Source organism: Anser brachyrhynchus, assembly GCF_964034855.1.
Source record: "Anser brachyrhynchus genome assembly, chromosome: Z".
NCBI classification, from domain to species: Eukaryota; Metazoa; Chordata; class Aves; order Anseriformes; family Anatidae; genus Anser; species Anser brachyrhynchus.
The window spans coordinates 10,286,128-10,308,323 of record NC_137697.1 but is presented as its reverse complement, the minus strand read 5'-3'; the positions used below and the strand labels follow the sequence as shown (position 1 = coordinate 10,308,323).

The 22,196-nt window shown below is 37.5% G+C and overlaps 1 long non-coding RNA gene across 1 annotated transcript; it reads left to right on the top strand.

Annotated features, from left to right (window-relative positions):
* Positions 1-13,399, top strand: LOC308185533. The gene is made up of 3 exons (XR_013943444.1): positions 1-175; positions 9,784-9,871; positions 10,216-13,399. It is a non-coding gene; the product is annotated as an uncharacterized lncRNA (long non-coding RNA).
* Positions 13,400-22,196: the final 8,797 nt, after the last annotated feature.

Here is a 22,196-nt window from a genome sequence, read left to right as displayed (position 1 = left end):
CTCCACCGATTATACAAGAAGCTTATGCAATTAATCTCTTAGGCCATGCACTTTGGTTAGGTATCTTACTTACGTGGGATGTTTCCAGGCCTCCAACGTCACTGTTGTCTAAACATGAAACAGAGAAAGGAAGGTGGAGGAAACAGAGACAGCTTTTCCAGAGACACAAAAAAGGGTTAGTGCCCGAATTGTTACTTGCCAGTTGCTTACAATCTCAGTTGACTGTGTTGCCTTCCAAAGTGGAAATAGCTTTGTCTGGAGGAGACAGACTCATTTAATGTTGATTTAATGTATTTAGTTTGAACTTTATATTGTTTCACAGGTAAGCAGTTTGCAAAGGGCTAATATCTGGTTAATTAAGACTGTAAGCTTGTCACAGATGGAGAATGTATGTGTTAGCAATTAATACACTTTAAATAGACACAAGTGATCTTTGAGCCACAGCCTTCTGTAATAAACAGTTCGCCATTTATTAAAGGTATGTAGTAACTTAGTAATAGTTTTGAGCATTTTATACGTGAATCTTCATGCATATTGCTGGTATTTATATGTCCCATCCTTCATGATAACATCTGGCTGCGGTAGAATAGCAGACTGGAATAAAAATGGACTCCATTTAGAAATGTAGATAGATAATAGTTAGAAATAATGTACAAATTGAATTCCTCCTGCTGCTTTCTTCACCAGCTGGAAAGCCTCTTACTGTCGGAAAGGCATTCAGTGTGTTTGACATTAGGGGTGGGGGAATGTTTGTGTAATTATAAATGTTAGACTTGCAAACATGCCTTTTGATTGCAACAGCCTGAACTTCCACATGTCAATAGGAATCTAACTTTTCACAAGGTACACCTTGGTTTATATACCTTGGCATTGTCGCTGTTCTTTTCTGTATAATTTCTGTGCCTTTATCTCTAAACTGGAACTGGATTTTACATGCATGCACGTTTCAGATGAGACATGGAGATAATCTAAGTATTCTTGACTAAACATTCAGTTGCTACAGCTACTGTATGTAGCCGTAACAGTTTTGGTATTGTGATGAAAGCTTAAATCACACTTAGTATGAGTAACTACCTGTGATCACACAGGCTTGTGATATCTTGTGCAGTGCTGCTGAGCCTAGTATTCATTCTAGAAATGTTTGCTGAGGTCTGAACATTTTCAAGGAACTCTGTGTGATTCTTTCCTAGTTATGTAGCAAGAAAAAGCTGAGTGCTCTACACTGTCTTTGCAGTGCTGCACAGGTGTTTTTGTTTGTTTGTTTGTTTTGATTTGGTTTCACTTGGAAGAATTATTTAAAAACTGGAGGATGGATTTAGGAATTGGAGTGGTTGAAGACCTTATCTGATCTGAGGAGGAGGAAAGGGATCAGAGTGAAGTGGCCACTGTGTCATGTGAAGGATTACACATTAGGACTATTTGTTATAATATGGTAAATGAAGTTTCCTTGTGCTTCCTATCCTTTCTAAGATAAACTTAGACTTTCAGGTGCATGATATGCATTGTCTAATTCTGAACATGATTAAGCAGTTCTCAGAAAAATACTATCTCAGGATGCATTAAATTTTGTACCAGGTATTTCTATGCTGTGGGAGACCCCTTGAAACATACTGACAAAAAAAAAAAAAAAAAAAAAAGGAAAACAATGCAAAGGAGCAGTGTTTCTTGCTGTATAATAATGACACATGGAAATCTCAGAGGTTTATGCCATCTCATTTGTAATTTCTTCCTGCATGTGTCCCTATAATATGCTTATTGCAGCAATGCTCCATCCACACCTACCTGAACAGGTGCAAGTATAGCAGTGTTGTGGGACACCCTCTCTGACACCTCAGATCTGAAAGGAATGTTATGTGATATATCAGTCTGTTCACGGATGTCTATGTCATGTGGACAGCATTCCTGCATAATGTTCTGATGCATATTAATTAGACAAGCAAGATCCTCCTATGATATAAATCAGATTTTCTTGGAAATGTACCAGTTTGTATCATAACTGAAAATCTAATCCAGTATCCCTAATTAGGGGAAGTTGCAATCTGAGTTACAAATAACCTAAAATAATTTTTATGTATGTTCAAAGAGAGATTCATATAGTGTATTTTATTTTAATGATTAATGGTTAATTGTTAATTTTATTAACATGATGAGAGAAGGGGTATTATCTGTAGAGCTGTAGAAAGACGGTAGCTTTCAAGACAGTTTGGCATACAAATTGTGGGAGGTTTGTTGATAAGACTGGAAGTGATGGAAGAGAGAAACACAATGGAGGCATGTGGACTAGTAGAATTGGAGAAGACTTGTTTTGTAGGCGTACCTCCTTTCCTCTGAACTTTGTATATCGAAAAGTTTTTCTTCACACTGTTTCCTTGTGACTTTCTGTTGGATTACAGTGAGTACTTCCAGTTTGGGCTGCTCGCTTTTAAACTCTATTGCCTAGTGTCTATCCAGAATTGTGCTGCCACCTAAATCATGGATGTATTTCCTCATTCTGGCAGTGACACTACACTCACAAAAGAAAAGCACATATACTTCAACTTTGAGCTTTGCAGTGTGTCGGTGCTAGGTGTTAGTGAATCAATATCATGCAGATTAGTTGCTTAAGCAGCCCCTATGGAAAGAAGTGTTAATGGCAAATCTCAGCAAGCTGAATGGAGAGCTGCTTGGGATATACCTTAAAAAGGATTTAAGGTGAGAAGTGCCTTAAGCTGTGTAGTTGTCTGGAACTGGGATACCATAGTCTCCTTCAGCTCAGGATGCCTTTCCTGAAATTAGTCATACAGCCTTTTTTGTTCAAAACCCCTTATTGTTCTGTTCCTTGCTTGCCACTCCCAACACACACTATGCACTAGCTCAGCAGTTAAAAGGTAGCAGACTTGTGTTCAGTTCCTTCCTCTGCCTGAGGGAGCTCTAATCAGCATCTCCCATCTTCCAGGAAGGTATTCTGGCTATAAAATGCTCTGAGATGGAATGGTTGCAGTGTCTCCTTTTGAAGGTGTTTTGCTTTGCACGGAATAATTAAATATTAATTGGGAGTGCAAGAGAAAATCAGTTTACGGATTACACATCTGGGAGCAGAGACAAGGGTTTTAAGCTCTAGCTCTAGGGAGCACTTGTCATTAGTCCTGCTGTTTGTCTTCAGCCTGTTCTTCTGAGGGTGTCCTTGATTAGGGTATCACAACAGAGGGAAGCAGAGGAATGTGGAACTATCCATAGATATGAACAGAAGTGAAACCAATTAAAATTAAGATGGTACTGGAGATGTCAGCTATCTTGAGCAATAGCAGCTGAGTATGCTGATAGATATTCAGGGTTAAGTAGCACTGAAGATCTTGATTATCTAATTTTGGAACTTAAGCACCAAATCAAGAATCTAAATCTTATGTATTTATGTAGCTCTAACCATGCATGACAATGATGAAAGTGTAAGGTATTTTTAAAATCCCATGTAATTTCTTGTTCTGCTATTATTACTTTGATCTGTTTTGTATTATGAACCTCTTGAACCCTCCTCTTTGTGCCTTCTATTTTCATGGCTTCCCATTTCCATATATGTTGCTGCTTATTCTGGCAAGAACCTCCCAGTACATTTTCTGCTAGATTCCATGTCTAAAAATTGCTCCTTCAAATATACTATTTAATGTATATCAAAGCTGATTGGTTTAGCAATAGTTTCAGTAGGTTGTTTTTTTGCTTTCATTGCTTCCTTATTGCAGTACTTTCTGATGCCATATTAACTGACTTAATATACAACAATGATTATATCAGTGATCGTTCTGCTTACTGTTTGTTTGCTATGGGAACTGATCAATATATTTTATCTGATTTTTTTTATCCTAGTTTTTGTTCATTATTTCGCTGGATAGTCATTGGTAGTCACCTTTTGAGAGATGAATGGCTTATTTAGTATTTTATGCAAATGCATAAAGATTTAAACAGTAGAAATGATCTATGCCAGTTACAATTTTATCACTGATATAAACTATTCCAAAGTTTGGGAACAATGCAGATCATAGGATTTTGTTCTATTTCTTTAGTAACAATAAAGACCATGAAGATAATAATATATATACATATACATATATATATATATTTTTCCAGTTTTACTACTGGTTCAGAAGAAAGTGTGATAACTGGCTTGTACTTTCAAACTGTAATCTGACATGGTTTTAGTTGTGATGTACTAAGCATATAGATGTGACCTCAATCTTAAAAACTGTGGTGGGTGTTAACTTTAACACCTTCTGCAAACCAAATTTTAGTAGTCAAGAACTCTAAACAGGTTATGATAGTTTGTTTTCACTGTCACCAAGCGTTGCTAAGTCAATAGAGTGTTTGGTAAGACTCTCCCAATACCTAAGAATACCCCATTCAAACTCAGAAATATCTGCAATAAAATATGAGTCGTTTTTATATGCCTAGCATCTAGAAATCATTAATGTGAAAGCTGATGTTGTAGGCATCAATTTTTGGAGTAGTTCCTATTCAGGAGACTTAAATGCCAGAGGCATCTGTATTGAATGGTATGTTGAAAAAGTGCATCTGTTGTTATTCTAGTACCTTACTGGCAGTTCTAAGCATTGTGTTTTGTCTGGGAATAAGAAGGGAATGTGTTAGAGCACCATCTAATCTTTTATAAACTAAAAAACCCACTCTAAATTCAGTTATAATAGAAACAGAAACCTCTTTAAATGTCTGAAATATCAGAGTATGACAGATTAATGGATATTTTAGTTATATGGAAAACTGCAGTATCTATTTTAGTAGAACAATATGAACTTCTCAAAATACTGGCTGCTTTATCTGATGTATACAAAGATATTCACATCAGTCAATTTTAAAGAAAATGGATCATCATGACATTTCAAGACTGCTGGTAGAGGTAGTTTTGTCTATATGCTTTCCTACTGATTTAAGAGTGTAATATATTTTCATTCAGCACTAACACACAGTATCTATCCTTTGATCTGCACAGAGACAGTGGAAGAAGCAGTTACCCTTTTAATACTTTTGTTAAGTGATTGCCATATTTTTTCTTTTTCTTTCTTTCTTTCTTTCTTTCTTTCTTTCTTTCTTTCTTTCTTTCTTTCTTTCTTTCTTTCTTTCTTTCTTTCTTTCTTTCTTTCTTTCTTTTCCTTCCTTCCTTCCTTCCTTCCTTCCTTCCTTCCTTCCTTCCTTCCTTCCTTCCTTCCTTCCTTCCTTCCTTCCTTCCTTCCTTCCTTCCTTCCTTCCTTCCTTCCTTCCTTCCTTCCTTCCTTCCTTCCCTGCCTCCCTCCCTCCCCCTCCCTCTCTCCCCTTTCCCTTTCCCTTTCCCTTTCCCTTTCCCTTTCCCTTTCCCTTTCCCTTTCCCTTTCCCTTTCCCTTTCCCTTTCCCTTTCCCTTTCCCTTTCCCTTTCCCTTTCCCTTTTTCCCTTTGTACTGCATTAAGCCAACAGTAGTAAGTACAATGTATGGTTTCCCTTTTACATAGTGATGTATTCAGCTGTTGTACTCCAGGTGTTTAACATTGAAATGATTTTTGATATCAGAATTCAAAATTGAATTAACTGCTTCTAAATTTTGTTACTCTCTAGCTCCCAAATCATTTATTAATTATGACAAAATCTGATTCCTTTTGTGAACTTACTGATACAACACAAAGTAGCTGCAATGCTGGTCTTAGCAGGAAAAAGTATCCAGATATGTCTGGATAACTTCTTGCTGATTTCCCCCTAACAGGGAAGAGGTCAGAGAGTGTTTTATAGCCAGCCAAGGAAATTGCACCATAAATGTTTTAAAATGACAAATAAAATTCCAATAATTGCGATGGACTCTTTGTATGAAATTGTAGTGATGCACCTAAGTCAAAACAGGTTGAAATCATGCTATGCTGTTCCAGGCCAGTGTTTTCAGTATATTTATGCTATCAGAATATTTGCTCGGTGTGACTGGTTTAATTGAAGGTACTGTGAAAATGTCATTAACCATTGTCATGATGATGCACACAGATGGGCTAAAGGTTCAATTATTTCTTTGTCAGTTATTCCTTCACTGATAAGCTGTATGTTAGGGATTTGATGTTCTTTTTCAATCTTAAAACTTTTTCCATGTTCTTCATTTTCATTCTTCACTTCCCTTCAGTTTGTTCTTTTTCAATCAACCTCAAATTTGATTTGGACTGATTGTTCAGTTGTATCTCCGAGAGACAGGAACAGTGAGCAAACCTAATACAAAGTAATATTGGATAAGAGCTACAAACCCTGGTTCAGAATTTCTTGTTTCATTTTAAAGACTTTTTTTTCACCCCCTCTCTTATATTGGATATGTTTATAACCTCTGGAACTGCCACTTTGGGTTATTCTTGGAAATAATGTTGAAGTAATTTGTATAAGGAACTGGAAAGTTAAAATTACTCCTGATCACATCTCTTTTCTTCAGGTCACCATCTTCAGTTTCCTTACTGAACTCCAGTGGAGCATTGGCTTTGAGGAAGATTGCAGAGGGGTGTAAAAGAACTGCATACTTAATTTACGCTTCATTTCCTCTATGCAGTTGAATTCAGCTTCCAGAAGTTTGTTTAGCACTATGCTTAATAGAGGCAATAGAACTCTTGAGCATTAATGAGATACAGAGAGATAAATACACTTCATAATAAATTCATGTTACTATCCACTCAGAACAAATTTTAAGGAGGCAAATGAAAATTAAATATTTATAAATAAAATGAACTGAATTGCAAAACAAATTTCAGTCTTTAAGAGGAAGGGGAAGCTTTCTGAAAGCTAAAATTGCTGTTACAGTAACTGGAAACTCAAATATTGCACAAGAGATTTACACTGACAGCAGATGAACAGTTTAGGGATATGAACAACTGTGCAGGTCTATTTCCAGTAGATGTAATAGATCCAGCACATTACTTAAGGAGATTACATCCTCAGGTTTGGAGGGCTAATAAGGTGTGTAATTTTTTGCCCACTTACTAGAATATGTTTTCTCAGTTGGAGTTTATACTCTTATCCTTGCTCTTTGCTTGTCAGGTTGGTCTTACTATGAGCTCTTGCTATTTGATTTTCAACGTGCTCCTGAGCCATTGCTATGATGGCTGGCTATTTTATTTTTTTGCTAAAGTAACTTGCATTTTAAGAAAAGTTTAGCAAATAATTTAATTGATGTCCTGCTGAAATCTGCATTTCAAAAACTTTTATGTAGTTTATTCACACTAGTAATTTACGCCTTTTGGCTTTAGATTGCTAAAAGGCAGACCTTTGTCTTCATAGAGGTTAGATTACAAAATAATATCCGATATGGAGATTTTCACCCAAATTATGATTCCATGCAGATCTTCAGAAATCTGTACTTAACTATACAGTAGGGATCTATACCACTTATATTATACTTTGTATGATCTTTCTTGGAGGACAACAGATTAAGAAATACTTGAGAGGAAAGTCATTGCTTCTTTTCAGTATGACTTTCCAGTGATGCAATGAGAGAAAGAGATATATTCAAAATATCTCCTGTTAGGTTGCCTTTGTTTTGCTTTTCAAGAATGTTTCCCTTTTAAGTCCAACATTGCCCTATTGGTCTCTTGAGTCAGAGGAATAACCATGTCACCATTTACCTGATAATTGCAAGGTCCTCCTCCCAGATAGTTTCTCTGTCCTTTTGCTTCTGAGAAATACTTCATTTCACTCCCTCTACACCCATCCTCTTCTCTCTCTTTTGGTGTGTGTCAACATATCTTAATTTCTCAGAGGCTCCTGTGAACGCTGGCTCCTCTTGAGTTTGCCTAATATCCCTGATGGTCTGGATTTCCATTCTGCTGGACATTGTAAAAGAGGAAAAATAACAAAATAATAAAAATTTTAAATTTCCAGGCTTGAAAATATGGATTTGCTCATATTGCCACACTATGTGGTAATCCAAATATTTTCTAAGTAGATGTTGCTTACAGTAGCCTTGATTTGAAAAACTGCCCTGCCCTGTTTCCTTTTTTTTTTTCATTTTTTTATGTTTTATTTATTTATTATTTTTTTTACAAAGTTAAACCTTCCTGAATGATACTTGAACAGATAAAAAAGATGAATACCTGAATACCTAAGGTTTTTTTTTTTTGTTGTTGTCTTGAGTTAGTTTCTGGCACTGACATTGTGTATGAGATGGGTACTCCAACAGAACAGAAGATACAGTTTTAAACACTCAGAAATCATATTTCTTGGGTAAAGTATTTCTTTTAAAATTCAGCGTAGTTAGCAAGATTAAACATGCTAGTTGTTTCTAGTCAGGACAATGGACACTATCTTGGAACAGAAGTCAAAGCAAACAAATTGACTAAGATGAGATTGTCGTTTTATTTGCACAATATTGAATGTATGTCAGCAAGAGAGACAAGAAGAAGAAGGGGGAGATCTGAGGCTCATGGACGGGTGTTACCATGTAGGCATGCCAGCTGTTTCACAGGCTGCATTGTTTTGAGCATGTGAGTTGGAACTAATTCAACAGGGAAAGAGCACAAGTATATAAAACAGCAATTCGGAGACTCAGGTATAGGCTTCAGATGTGTATTGTAAGAGATAATACTAACACTTTACATGACTGGTGGCAGCTAGAAACCCATGCTGGAAAATGGACAGGGAGGATGAGAGGCAGGATGGCTTCAACTTGCCAGATGTTAACTGGGAATACCACACAGCTGATACAAACAAGTCCAAAAGATCCCTAAAGTACCTTGTTGATAATTTCTTCATACAGGTACTAAGGTAGCCAACTCGGAGAAGTGCTACACTATATGGATATTAGAGACATTTAAGTGGGTTTCATTTGCTTTCAGCTACATTTATAATGTTGTGTAAGTTTCTTCTGTAATGAAGGGATACTCTAGAACTGCCTGCTGTTTTAAGCTACAGTTTTATTACCATTTTAAACTAAACTGTGTGTAGGTTGCTTTTCTCTATCTACAGATCATTTATATATTTATTTTCTGTAGGTGTTTTTTGACTCATATTGGGCTTTATGTTTCTGAAAGAGAGTTGTCTGGAATTCTTTCAGTTTATTTTCACCTGAATGTGTTCCCTGATCACATTGAATGTAAACATACGAGGACTTGTAGGAATGTGTAGCTAACAGAGACAAGATTGTTCTTTCAGCAGCAACCTGAACTTAAATGTACTCCAGGTGCCATAGAGACCTCTGGGAGCGCCCTCTGGGAGCGCCAGTCTGTCTTCACTGACCAGAAGGGGAGTCTTGATAACTTACTGACACAACACACTTTAAATCAAACGTGATTCTGACACTTTTTCTAAACTAGCTGTTCTTATATGAAGCACAGGAAGATAAAAAATTGTATTAAAAAAAAAAATTTATTCTCTCTCTTAATGTTTAAGAGTGAAGGGTACGTTGAAGGGTACGTTGCAGTGTTTCTGTTATATGATTATATTTTTACTTGATATGGTATTCTGCCACTCTCTCTTTGCTGAAAAATAGTGTTCATGATTCAATGCACTAGGACTTTGTGACTGCAGTCATAAGTAATATAGATGGACTTGAGTGAAATAAGAATCTGCTTTTACTATCTTATCTGCTTATGAATATCACTAGTTGTCTGCAATTTTATTCTAAAACTAAACCTACTGATTTTTCTTAGTTGCAAGAATAAACTGGAATTCAGTGGAATCAACAGAAAGCACTGTGTTTGTGGAAATGTTTAATTCATTGAAATGTTTACCTTATGTAATTTATCTTTTAAAAACTCATGTTGTGCAAACTAAATGAAAATTTTATTGTATTTTACATTTCTTTTTAAAGAAACTGGAGAATGGGTCTGAGCCTGCAAACTGCTACCCATGTGAACACCACCATGAAATGAACTGGCAAACTTCACAGTGGCTCCATAGTATGTGTCTTTAATGTCAAATCCAGTGCCTTCAGTATTACTATCTTTGGGTTTAATGAGGAAAACATTACACTAAGTTAGTTCAGTATTTTATGTGTGTCTGCACTAGTTAGCTGTCTGATGTCTATAGCTCCTCTTTTTCTTTCAGTCTGTGCTTCTTACTGCTGTTTTCCTGATGAACTTGGTTTAGTTTTCCAGCTGTGTATTTTTTCATGTAAACTTTCCCTAGCAGTTTTCACAAATAGGCAAGAAATATAAAGAAAATAGAAGGAAAGTGGTGTGTTTATTTTGTGAGATGTGTTTTTCTGAGAAGAGTTTGCAAACATTAATCTTCTTTTCAACAGAAAAAAAAATCCTTTCTTGATCATTGTTGGAGGATGACAGCACTTCGTCCCTGTGACAAAAACAGCATTAAACAATATTGCCTTACAAGAGAACTTGGCTTTTTTATACTTTAAGAACCATAAAAATATTATTCATGAATCAATGACAGGGATTGAATTTCAGCTTTAACTTGCAAGCCTATTCTGAGGAACAAAAAGGGAACAGAATTGGAGAACTTTTCATATGGACATGTCTTTTGGCCAGATTTTTTTTTTTTAATTGTTATTTTCTCTTACCATTGAGGTTAACTCTCTGTGTGTGCTTTGGCTCTTGTTTTTAACTACTCATTCTGGAGAAACAAAATAAAGAAGAAAAAAAGAGGCTTAAAGAAGCATGCTTTTGACCTGAAGACAACTACTATAGAGCTTCCAATTTTCACCATACTGAAGAACAAAGAGACTTCATTGAAGTACTGGGTAATAAAATGAAATAATGGAAAATGAGTCTGTGAGGTTAAAATAATTATGGTGATACGATATGGTGAGGACTATGCCAAGGAACAAAGGGACGATTTGTTCTTAGGTTTTGTTTCCAGTGTCCTCTGTTATTAAATACATCTCACCGACACATAATCTCAGTATCAAAAGACAGCATTCTTAATGTCTGTCCTGTGTGTGGTGATCCTGATTCAAATCTTTCATATCCAAACTGTTCAAGAAGCTATACTGGCCCAGCAAAAAGCAGCTTATGTAAAAGATGTGAATTCTTGTTCATCTTGTTCAATATCAACTGGTGTAAATTCTTTGGGACAGTTTCCCACTGCCATTTAGACTGAATTGCTTCATCCATGTGAAGTGGCATGGACTCAGCTGGAACTAAAATTAGACTATTAAACTAGTCTACTGTGTTAGACTATTCAAGTGGAAGAAAGAACAACAAAATAATCTTTCAGAATTCTCTTAAGTATTTCTTTGATAACAGAAAATCTGTCTGCTTTATTTTATGCTTTTTAAGAAGGTGAAGTCATTAAATCCTAGAGCACGCTACCCTCTTGACATCTGTATGTGCGGACACTAAAATGTAAGATTGTTGTTCCGGCAATTAATATTTTTCCTCTCAAGACGCAAAACCAGCTATAGTTAAGGGGATCTTTTTCTGGCTTCAGTGCATCCATGAGGCTACAACTACATTTTAAACTCTAGGTTTTTGAAATCATGTTTGTTTGTGGTGTTTTAACAACCGTTATTCATATTATCTTTCTATATCTGATAACATGTAAAATACCACCACAAAAAAAAAAAAAAAAGTGTTTGAAAACCTAGTTTTACTGAAGTTGACAGCAGATACAACAGTTAATTTTAGTGGGACCGAGATTTCAACATCAGCATCCTGTTGGAACAGAATTCTCTCATAGGAAACAAACAAACAAAAAAAAAGCAACAGCTTAAAATTCTTTGTTTGCATGATTTTTATGAGGGATCAGCACAAAGGCTTAATTGGAACATAAAGGTGGTGGTTTAGTCTGGTTCTGGACCTTATTCCAGAGATGTATTTAATATTCTTAAAGCTCTATGCCAAAATTCTTGATACATGCTTCTCTTGTTTATAAACCATTCTAGCACACGATAAATATGAAAGATGCTGCAGATGCTGCATAGAAGATAGTTATGTTTGTTTGTTTCTTTTTTAAGAAATAAACTGCTGACATTTACCTCTAGCTTAAACCGTGTGATTTATTTCCTTGATTTCCTTTGTGTTCAGTTATGATTAAGGTACTGGTCAGAGATCTCCTATACTGGGTAAATACCTTTTGTGGATGGTGACATTATTAGCAATCAATGAACATATTTATAAACTAGATGGGATGATTTTTTTTTCTTTTCATTTTTATTATTATTATTTTTGGTCTGACTGGTATCACTAGAAGGTTATTGTTTTGCTTGACTGCTGTGTTGCTTTATTTTTATTTTTATTTTTCTCTTTTAATGGCTTGGATTGAGAATTAGTGTCCCTGTACTAAATGAGTTACATGAATTCAACAAAGAGTTAGGTAATTTAAATAATATCAACATGTTTTGATGGTCCCACTTATTTGGACAAATGTTTTTTATTAGCATGGATTTGTTAGCATTTCATTTTGGAGAACTCCTATGGAAAAAAGATTACCAAATAAAGGCTGCACAAGCATCAGGTATACAAACTTTGCACTTGACTCAGACAAGTTTGCTGTTTTTTCCATTTTCCTTTTATAGCAAATGTTTCTTGTGAACAAAACAAATGCCACCCACCATTTGTGGGCTTTGATTCAACAAATACAGCTGGTGTTTGCATCCCTGAACGCACTTAAATCACACATTATCTTAAAATTAGCACATGTGTGTTCTCCTAGGTTGAAGCCAGGGAAATGCTAAAGAAGGACTCTTTAACAGGGAGTGTAGTGATAGGATGAGGGGTAATGGTTTTAAACTAAACGTGGGCAGATTTAGATTAGACATTAGGAAGTTCTTTACTGTGAGGGTGGTGAGGCACTGGCACAGGTTGCCCAGAACAGCTCTGGATGCCCCATCCTTGGCGGTGCTCAAGGCCAGGCTGGATGGGGCTTTGGGCAACCTGGGCTGGTGGGAGGTGTCCCTGCCCATGGCAGGGGGTTGGAACTGAGTGGGCTTTAAGCTCTCTTTCCACCTAAGGCATTCCATGATTCTATGAATATGCCTGAATTTCTCACCATTCCTACTTTCTCCTACCTTCTTTTATACCCTGGAACATTCATCACACAATTTATATAACTCTACACTATAGCCTAGGATATTCTATCTGGTCTCCTTACCCCCATATTCTGTATTATGATGTAAGAAGAAAGTTCATTCCTGCTTAGCGAATGTGCCTAACACCTATGGACTGCTAAAAAAAACGCTTTATCCGGAAGATAGACTGGTTTTGAATATCAGCACAATGTTTCTAAAATTGCAGAACTGCACACAGGAAATTAATTAAAAATCTCTCTACAGTATGAAGATATGTAGAATCATTGAAAGTCATCTTGTAGTGGGTAGATTTTCTGTGGTCTTTTACATACTAACTGCAATAAAATAAGCACTTTTATTTTCTGTTGAAGAAATTAAAGCTCATGTAATTGTATTTCTGTGAGTAAGATTTATGGTTAAATGTAATAAAAAAAGTACAGACCAAACTGAGTCATACCATTCCTTATATAAATAGTACCATAATGTGTGGATGGTGTCCTTGTCTTCAATGAGACTATTCAGTCTGAGGAAGTGTGGTACAGATGGTCTTTGAAATAGTCAGATGGGGTGGAATTCATTCAAAGTGAGTATTTTAATATTTATTTCTGGAAAAACTGAATTGTCCCACACTCAGGAGATACATTATGTAGGTTAAAAGTTAGTTTATGTAACTTCATATTGTGCTCACCTGTTTGTGTCAGGAATTCTGTGTGTATGTATCATCAGTTTCTACAGAGTTCATTCAATAGCTCTATGATCATCCACATCCTTTCCATGCATAACAAAGCATACATTCAAACTGCCTCAGAACTGAAATGGGCTTCTGCATGATCTCTCCATTTTTCCTGGGTGAGCACAGACCTACTTTCTTGGGTAATGGATTGAAGAGATCTATTATTGCATTGGAATACTTTTAAATGATGTGTGTGGCTCCTGAATATCTACACTAATCAGTCACTAACACGAATACATACAATGCTTGTACAGAAGAGCAAACTGTGCAGTCCCTCTGAAATGGAAGAGTATATTTTCATATATATTTGTAACTGATCTGCCTAAATGCTTTAGACTATCTGTGTTGTGATTTACGAATTAACAATACTTCCTATTTTCTTTACAAGAAAAGAAGTTGGATGTAACTGGTAATCCAGGATCAAATCTTCTTACAGAAAAAGTGGATGGTAAAGATTGCATTGTTTGTGCATCAGGATTAGGCCCAGGACCATGAAAATGCCTGTGTCATTGCACTCGACAAATCTTTCACCTGTCAACTTCAAACTCATGCCACACAGGCCTCTAGGAGCTGTGCTGGCTTTGCCCCACTGTGTTCGTTTTATTGGGTGTCTGCTTACAGAAATCTCACAGCAGGGTTGGAGCTAGAGATGAGGTGTTCTCCTAGACAGGAGCTCTGCCTCTTAAACACCTGCCCAGCTTTTCTGAATCTGACAGTAATCTGGGTGGTGGAAGGTTTTCCAGACTTTATTATAGCAAACTAGTCAGAAAAACTGTGGACAGTAATGTGCAGTGGTGAAACAAGTAGTATGTATTGATATACGTAATAAGTATACCTAAGTGAATTAGGAGAATATAAACACTTGCAGAATCCTGAACACCTAAATATTGTTCCTACTGACTTTTTTGGCAACTTTCCCATTGACTCATTAGGGCCAGGAATTTACCCTGAAACAGAAGCTGAGGTTGAGGTGGAGAGAGAGGTTAATTGGTAGTAGCTGTGCTTGTCAGCAGTGAAAGTGTAAATGGATTTTCCAATGCACGCTATTATCTGGAATATATAGTATGCTGTGGTAGCACACTGTGTGCCATATGCCTCACCCTTTCATGTTACTCCCCCTCATTTTTAATGACTCGCTCTGTATATTAAGTGTGGAAACTATTCCAACAGTGAGACTGGCACTTTCTTTCCTCAGCTGAATTGACACGTCTGAACTGCCTCTGGCTACTGGTTATAGACTGCCTTGCCTTCTTTCATGGAGAATATTTTTTTGCCTAATTTTAGTCATGCAAATCCCGCAGCATGATTTTGTCATAAACCTTTGCGCAGCAGAAGGCGGCAGCCTGCCTCCTTGGCCATATTTGGCTTTTATGTTGCTGCCATGTGCTGGTCCTGACATCACCTGAATGTCACACGCACTTCGCTTTGTGTGAACTGCCAGCTGCATCTGAACAAAAAATAATAATAATTCTGTATGAGATAGAAATATCTATCCATTTGGGACTCTTGTAATAACAGAGATAAAAAATGATTACAGCTAGTTGTATTTTATGTCATTTTCCTCTGGTGTAAAGGAAAAAAATATTGCCAAAAGTCAAATAGTTTGGTTACCACCAAAAACCCCATTTACTTTCCCTAAATATATGCATATACATATAGAAATATATAAGCAAACAAGGAACACATTCATATACACCCAAAGAATCTTAGCTTTGTCAAGAGGACATTTGCAAAGCCGCGTACACCATTACAGTTTGTAGTAAAAATGTGTGGGATCTAAGTGAAATTCCTGTTCACGTCTTGGAGAGCTCTGCTTGAATTTAAGTCCCAGATTACTCACTGTGCAAAATGAGAGTTATATCTGTTTCATTCTGACATTTAGAGAATAAAGGCATCAGAATAAAGGTTGTGCATAAAACTCTTTTAATCTCTCAGGTGTATGCATTGAAATATGTTAGTTTTCTGAGTGCCTTCATGGAGTCCCTAACTGCAGTCACTCAGAGTAGCATTCTGGACTGAATTCCTGGTTTCCCACCTGCTTAAAACATATTTAACTCAGCTTTAAATCTTGTATGTCTTTCTTTTCTGATGCTCGTGCCAGCACACGTTTGCTGTGATGCAGAGTTACTCCATTTTAAACAAAATATAATTTATTACTTTTTCACCTTTAAATAGTTTAATGCTATGAGAGGCCTAGAATGAGGTTCCTTACCTAGGCTTAACCTCTGCCTACTGCATATTCACACCACTGTCTTGGTAAAGCTACTTTCCTTTCCTGTTTGTCTAGATTTAATATTTGTGTTCAGGACATCCTCCATCCTTCCATGGTCAGCAAGGAAGCATGGTTTAGCATTTCTATTTTTATTATATTCAGCTGTGATGAGCAGATTTTGATAATCTTTTCACCGTTTCTTGGCAGTGGTGGTGGTCCATTTCCTAAAGGCTTCTCAGTTAACTGCCATTCACCAGGATTTTCTTAGCAGTCTCCTTTGCTGGGTTTTCCAGGAGTCCTGCAGTGATGTACAACACACGTCATTCCTTCCTTTCCCTCTCAAAGACGTGGGGAAGGGTCTGGAGTAAGACCAGTTTTGTGGTTGGTTTGGATCAGGAATCTGCAGCCAATACTTGCTGTTGTCAGGTAGCTGAGGAAATGTGAGAGGTTGCTTGTAAAGCAGAGGGTGGTCTGCCTCATAGGTTTGGCTTACTTCATATTCCTAATTGGTTTTCTGTTCCTTCCAAATTTTCTTAGCACTCTGTAGATATTATTTTTTTTTATAATTACTTTATAATATTAAAGAAGAAAATGAATGAGTAGAAGTACTTGGCTCCAATGGCATTTGTGTTTTAATGTGTTAGATGTGAAGTATCTCCTTCCATCAGTTTTAAATTTGTTATATTTTCATGTTAGTTTAAGACCTCATTCTTGTGTCATGAGGCAGAGAGAAGGAAAACATTTATTTGCTTTCTCCATAATTCATTGTAGTGCAAGCTGGTCGTTGACACTCTGTTCCTTTCAGGAGCTAAGTAATTTTTTTTAATCCTTTCTGATTATTGCATATGAGGTTTCCAGCCCTTTGATCACTTGCATTACTTTTCTCTGAATCCTGCCCTGTTCCACAGTATCCTTTTAGAGACTAGGTAATCAGAAGCATATACAACATTCCAGTTGAGACTCCACCACTGATTTATATCATGGCATTACAATACTTTCTGTATTATTCACCGTTCTATTTCTTATCCTTCAAAACATCGTGTCTGCTTTTTTTACCACAGCTCAGCACTGGGCTGAGGTCTTTAATGAGTTTTCTGCAGTGATACCAGACTCTTTTCCCAGGTTCACACAGTTAATTTAGGATGATGAAAGTATACTCTTCCTTTTTCTTCTGTCCAATGTGAGTTATTTTTTATGTACTAACATCAAGTTTCATTTGCCATTTTGGTGATTGCTTAGGTTTGTCTTGTAAACTTCTCACAGTCCTGTCTGGACTTGACCACCCTAAATAACTTTGAAGCACCTGCAGTTTTTTCTTGCTTACTACTCAGACTTTGTTCCAGTTTTCTTTCAGTTATATTTAAAAAGAAACAAATAGCTTGATCTTATATTGATCAGCTTATTTTTTCAGTAAAAAAAAAAACAACTGCTTATTTCTGCTCCTTTATTTTTTATCTTAGCAAACTTTGGCTTATGACAATGTTTTGTGGATCACACATTTACTATTCTGATCCTTTAGGGGCATTTTGAAAGTGACTCTGTCAGTAGTCTGACAAAGCGGGAAGACACGCATAGCTCATTTCAGAGGCAGTTGCAAGCATCAGAAAGCAAAACCATTACTAGTGTCAAAAAGCCCCAAATCTTCAGTTGTTTGTTCCAGTGAAGCCTCCAGTATAGATGTTCTCAGATACCTATCAACTGACATCTTTGCCTCTTTGTCACCTGGGGCTTTGCTAGTCAGAAATAAAGATTGTGATAAGTAAGTAGAGGTGGCATGAGTAGCCTCAGCAAGCCTGGCTTTTTTTACTTTTATTTGGGCTTTTATTTCATGATTTTATTAAACATCCCAACTGCTGTTTTCATTGTTGAAATGTTACTGCAGTATCATTCTACAAAGTGTAAAAGAGCCTGTGAGAAGCCCTTGATAACTTTTTTTAACAGCTTTCACGGATGAAGTTATGAAAAAGGAAGAGAATGGCTTTATTTTCCCACTGGGAAGATCACTTTCTTTGTTTGGGAGGGGATGATAATAGAGAAGAAAAATCTTAGGCACACCTTCACTCAAGTAAATTATCTGCTTAAAGTTTTTTTCATATTCTTTTCATTAAGAAAAAAACAATACTATACTGTCTGCTCTATTTTTGTATAGGAATGTAGTATAGTAGAGTATAGTACAGTATACTAGTAAAAAGTTTTGTGTAGTACTGTGCAGGAAATATGGGAAAAATAAATCAATTACTTTACAGATCCCACATAATTAAGTTTGTATTTGAAGAGAAATGGGCAAATTGTGGTACAGAAAGCTGTTTTTATGTGATATAGATTGAAACGATGGGAATCACATTGTGATGTGTTTTTGGATTCATAATTTTAAGCAATTTTCAGAATTTGCAGAACCCTTGGAAATTTGTTGTATTTATTAGAACCAGACAAATCTAGAATGGTCCCATAATTCAACTGTGCAGTCTGACAGTATGAATGCTATGTTGTCTCTAGAGTACGTTATATTTTGACAAGGGAGAAATGGCACAGAAAAGAGGCAGCATTTGTAAAGTGGTGACAGAGAAGTGGAGCCCATGGGAAAAATTTAAAGCAAACAAGCAAAGAAAGAAGGCTACTGTGATCCAGGGCAATAGACCACTGTGTGCATTATTTAGCAGTTCATCCAAGTTCAAAGGTGATCTAAGTTCTGCAGGTGAGTTACGAATCCCTGCTGAAAGCTGTCACTTGGATCACATAGTATGTATGAAACTAAAAAATGAGGCTTTGCTGAGCTTCGTTTCTTTCTACTGTAGCTGTTTTAGGGTAAACAGAAATGAATAATGCCTTGCAATGGAGAGTACAGTGCTGTTTTTTGCAATAATTTTATAATATTTCTTCAAGCGTCCTTGCTTTTCCTTGACTTTCGAGATACTATTACACATTGAAAGGATTCTTAACTAAATGATCATAGAAACATGGAATCACAGAATGGTTTTGAGTTGAAAGGGACCTTAAAGATCATCTAATTCCACCTCCTCTGCCATGGGCAGGGACACCTCCCACCAGACCAAGTTGCCCAAGGCCCCATCCAACCTGGCCTTGAGCACTTCCAGGGATGGGGCATCCACAGCTTCTCTGGGCAGCCTGTGCCAGTGCCTCACCACCCTCACAGTGAAGAATTTCCTCCTGTCATCTAATCTAAATCTCCCCTCTTTTAGCTTAAAACCAATCCCCCTTGTCCTATCATTATCTGCCCAAGCAAAAAGTTGCTCTCCATCTTTTTTATAAGCACCCTTTAAGTACTGAAAGGCTGCATTGAGGTCTCCCCAGAGCCTTCACTTTTGCAGGCTGAACATCCCCAGCTCTCACAGCCTTTATTTATAGGAGAGGTACTCCAGCCCTCTGATCAACTTCGTGGCCCTCCTCTGGACCTGCCCTAACAGCCCCACATCCTTCTTGTGCTGGGGACCCCAGACCAGGACGCAGCACTGCAGGTGGGGCCTCACAAGGGCAGAGCAGAGGGGCACCATCCCCTCCCTTCACCTGCTGGTCACACTGCTTTTGGTGCAGCCCAGGATGCAGTTGGCCCAGAAAGGCTGCGAGTGTGCACAGAATTCACCAGTGAATGACAGTTAACTGAAAACCAATGTTCAGATTATGCCATCTTTGCTTTGAATAGCACCATCCTGAATTTCATTTGTTGCTCTCCATTTGCCTATCTTTATAAAGATCCTCTGATACTTCTCGGTGCATTTAATCTTGATTATCCACAACGTTGTGTAATCTTCAGATTTTGCTGTTGCATAGCTCATTACTTTTCACAGGTGACTCATTTTAGTATGGCAGATTGGGTGTCCCACCTTTTACCTCCCAGTTCATTGTTCTTTTGTCTTTCAGATTGTCCATGCTAGGCAGTGTTTTATCAGCTGCTAAGCTTTTATTACAGCTTCTTCAGATGATTGGTATAAGTATTTTCTTATAGATTTAGTATCTTCTTGCCCTTCAGATCTTGACAATGATTTTAAGATTGCCAGAGATTATTTAGCCCAGGCTGTAAAGTTACACCAATTGATTTTGAAGCTTTCTTGTGAGATTGGGAGGATAAGGGGGGTGTCTGTGTTGAAGTTTTAGGTATTGCAACAATTTACATCAACATGTCCAACTTGAATTAAATAGTTCCGATGGTAATAACCACATAACTATGGTAGCATAGTGCTGAACATACAATATAATGTATCTGTAGAAAACTATATTAATGTCAGATGACCAGCTGGCCCTGTGTAGTTTCCCACTGCAGTTATTGTTCTATCAATTTCTAAGCCAGCTATTTAAAAAAGAATCTGCTTTCTGTATATAAGCTGTAATCAGACCTGTAAATGCAGTCTGAACCGCATACGGTATCATAAGTACTTCCATTAGGAAAATATAATCTCTCTTTCTCTCTCTCTCTCTCCCTGTCTCAAGCTATGTAGTTGGTTTTGGACAGTCTATACTGTGATTCAGCCATTTATCTCATGGGCTTGTGGTATATCCATAAACTTTAATAAGTAGCTGCTGATTTCCTATGTACCAACTGTGACTGATGTGCACACATCTCTGCTAACACCACTTGGGTAAGTGTAAATGTAAGAACCATATTACATCCCAAGTATTCCTGTTATAGCACGGGAATGTAGGTTAGGCATTCTTTGCATTATAATATGCAGTTTATATAAACCAATTTGTAGTAACACTAGCTGTCTGTTTTGCTTCTCGCATAGTCAGGTGATGTGTCTGTCTGAGAATCAGTGAATTATTTTACCTGGCATATTCATTGTCTTGGCTTTCTGTGCATAGGTCTCCACTCCCTTTTCTAAATGTATTTTGCTACTCATGTTAACCATAGAACTGATTTTTATCACCTATCAGCTCCTACGAAATATGCACAGATCCCTTTTCAAAGATAAAATTTTCCTACTTTTCACAAGTCTGAACATCTGTGAATTCTGACTGTCTGTATTCATTTCTCACCCTTAGGACAATGTTTTCTGAAAAGGGAGACTAGTGCCTAAGGAACATACTTATACAATGCAGCTTGGCAGGTAAACAGGTGGTTACTATAATTAAGAAAGGAGAGTCTGGTTCATAATGCACAAGTAAACACATTCAGAAGTAACTGCTCAGCACAGGATTTAATTTTCTGACCACATCCCAGCCACTAGTGTTTTGCATAGCTCAAAGATTTCAATGTCTTTGTGCCAGCTTACAGTTGCAGACGTGACCCAAGGTACTCAACACTTATTTTTCAAGAGATGACTCTGACTTATGGAGTCTGCTGTAAGTAGTGTTCAGCAGCTAGGCTTGACAGATTCTTGTCTCAAAACCTGCCCCTCTGTGTTTCAGCCCCTTGTAATTATCTGTATGGCACAAAACAGTGCTGTGCAAGGGTACTTAGAGCTGCATTGAAGGATGATAGCTAAGATGTCATTAGTGGAGCACTGCCAATGATAAGCACCTTGTTGTGAATTAGAATGTTGCCTCAAAGAGCCCTGTGTTAGTGCACTTATACTGCTTCTGGAACTGAAGTTAGCTCATAGAATGGTTTGGGTTAAAGATCATCTAGTTCCAAACCCTCACCGTGGGCAGGGACGCCTCCCACTAGACCAGGCTGCCCAATGCCCCATCCAGCCTGGGCTCGAACACTTCCAGGGACAGGACAACCACAACTTCTCTGGGCAATCTGTTCCAGTGCCTCATCACCCTCATAGCAGAGAATTTTTTCCTAATATCTATCTTAATCTAAAACTAACTTCTTTTAATTTTAAACCATTGCTGTTTGTCCTATTGCTACAGGCCCTTGTAAAAAGTCCCCCTACTGCTGTCTTGTAGTCCCCAAGGGTCCCTTGTAGGCCCTTTCCCTTTTACTGGAAGGCCACTGTAAGGTCTCCCTGGAGCCTTTTCTTCCCTAGGTGAAAAAAAATCCCACAACTCTACCTTCATAGGAGAGGTGCTCCAGCCCTCTGATCATCCTTGTGGTCCGCCTCTGGACTTGCTCCTACAGGTCCACATCTTTCTTATGCTGGGGCCCCAGAGCTGAATGCAGTACTCCAGGTGGGGTCTCATGACACCAGAGTAGAGGGGAGAATCTCCTCCCCCACCTTCAGATGCAGGACCTTGCACTTGGCCTTGTTGAACTTCATGCACCAAGTGATCTTGGCTCACTTGAGCCCACCTCTCAAGCCTGTCAAGGTCCCTTTGGATGGCATCCCTTTCTTCCAGCATGTTGACTGCACCACACAACTTGGTGTCATCTGCAAGCTTGCTGAGGGTGCAATCCCACTGTCCATGTAA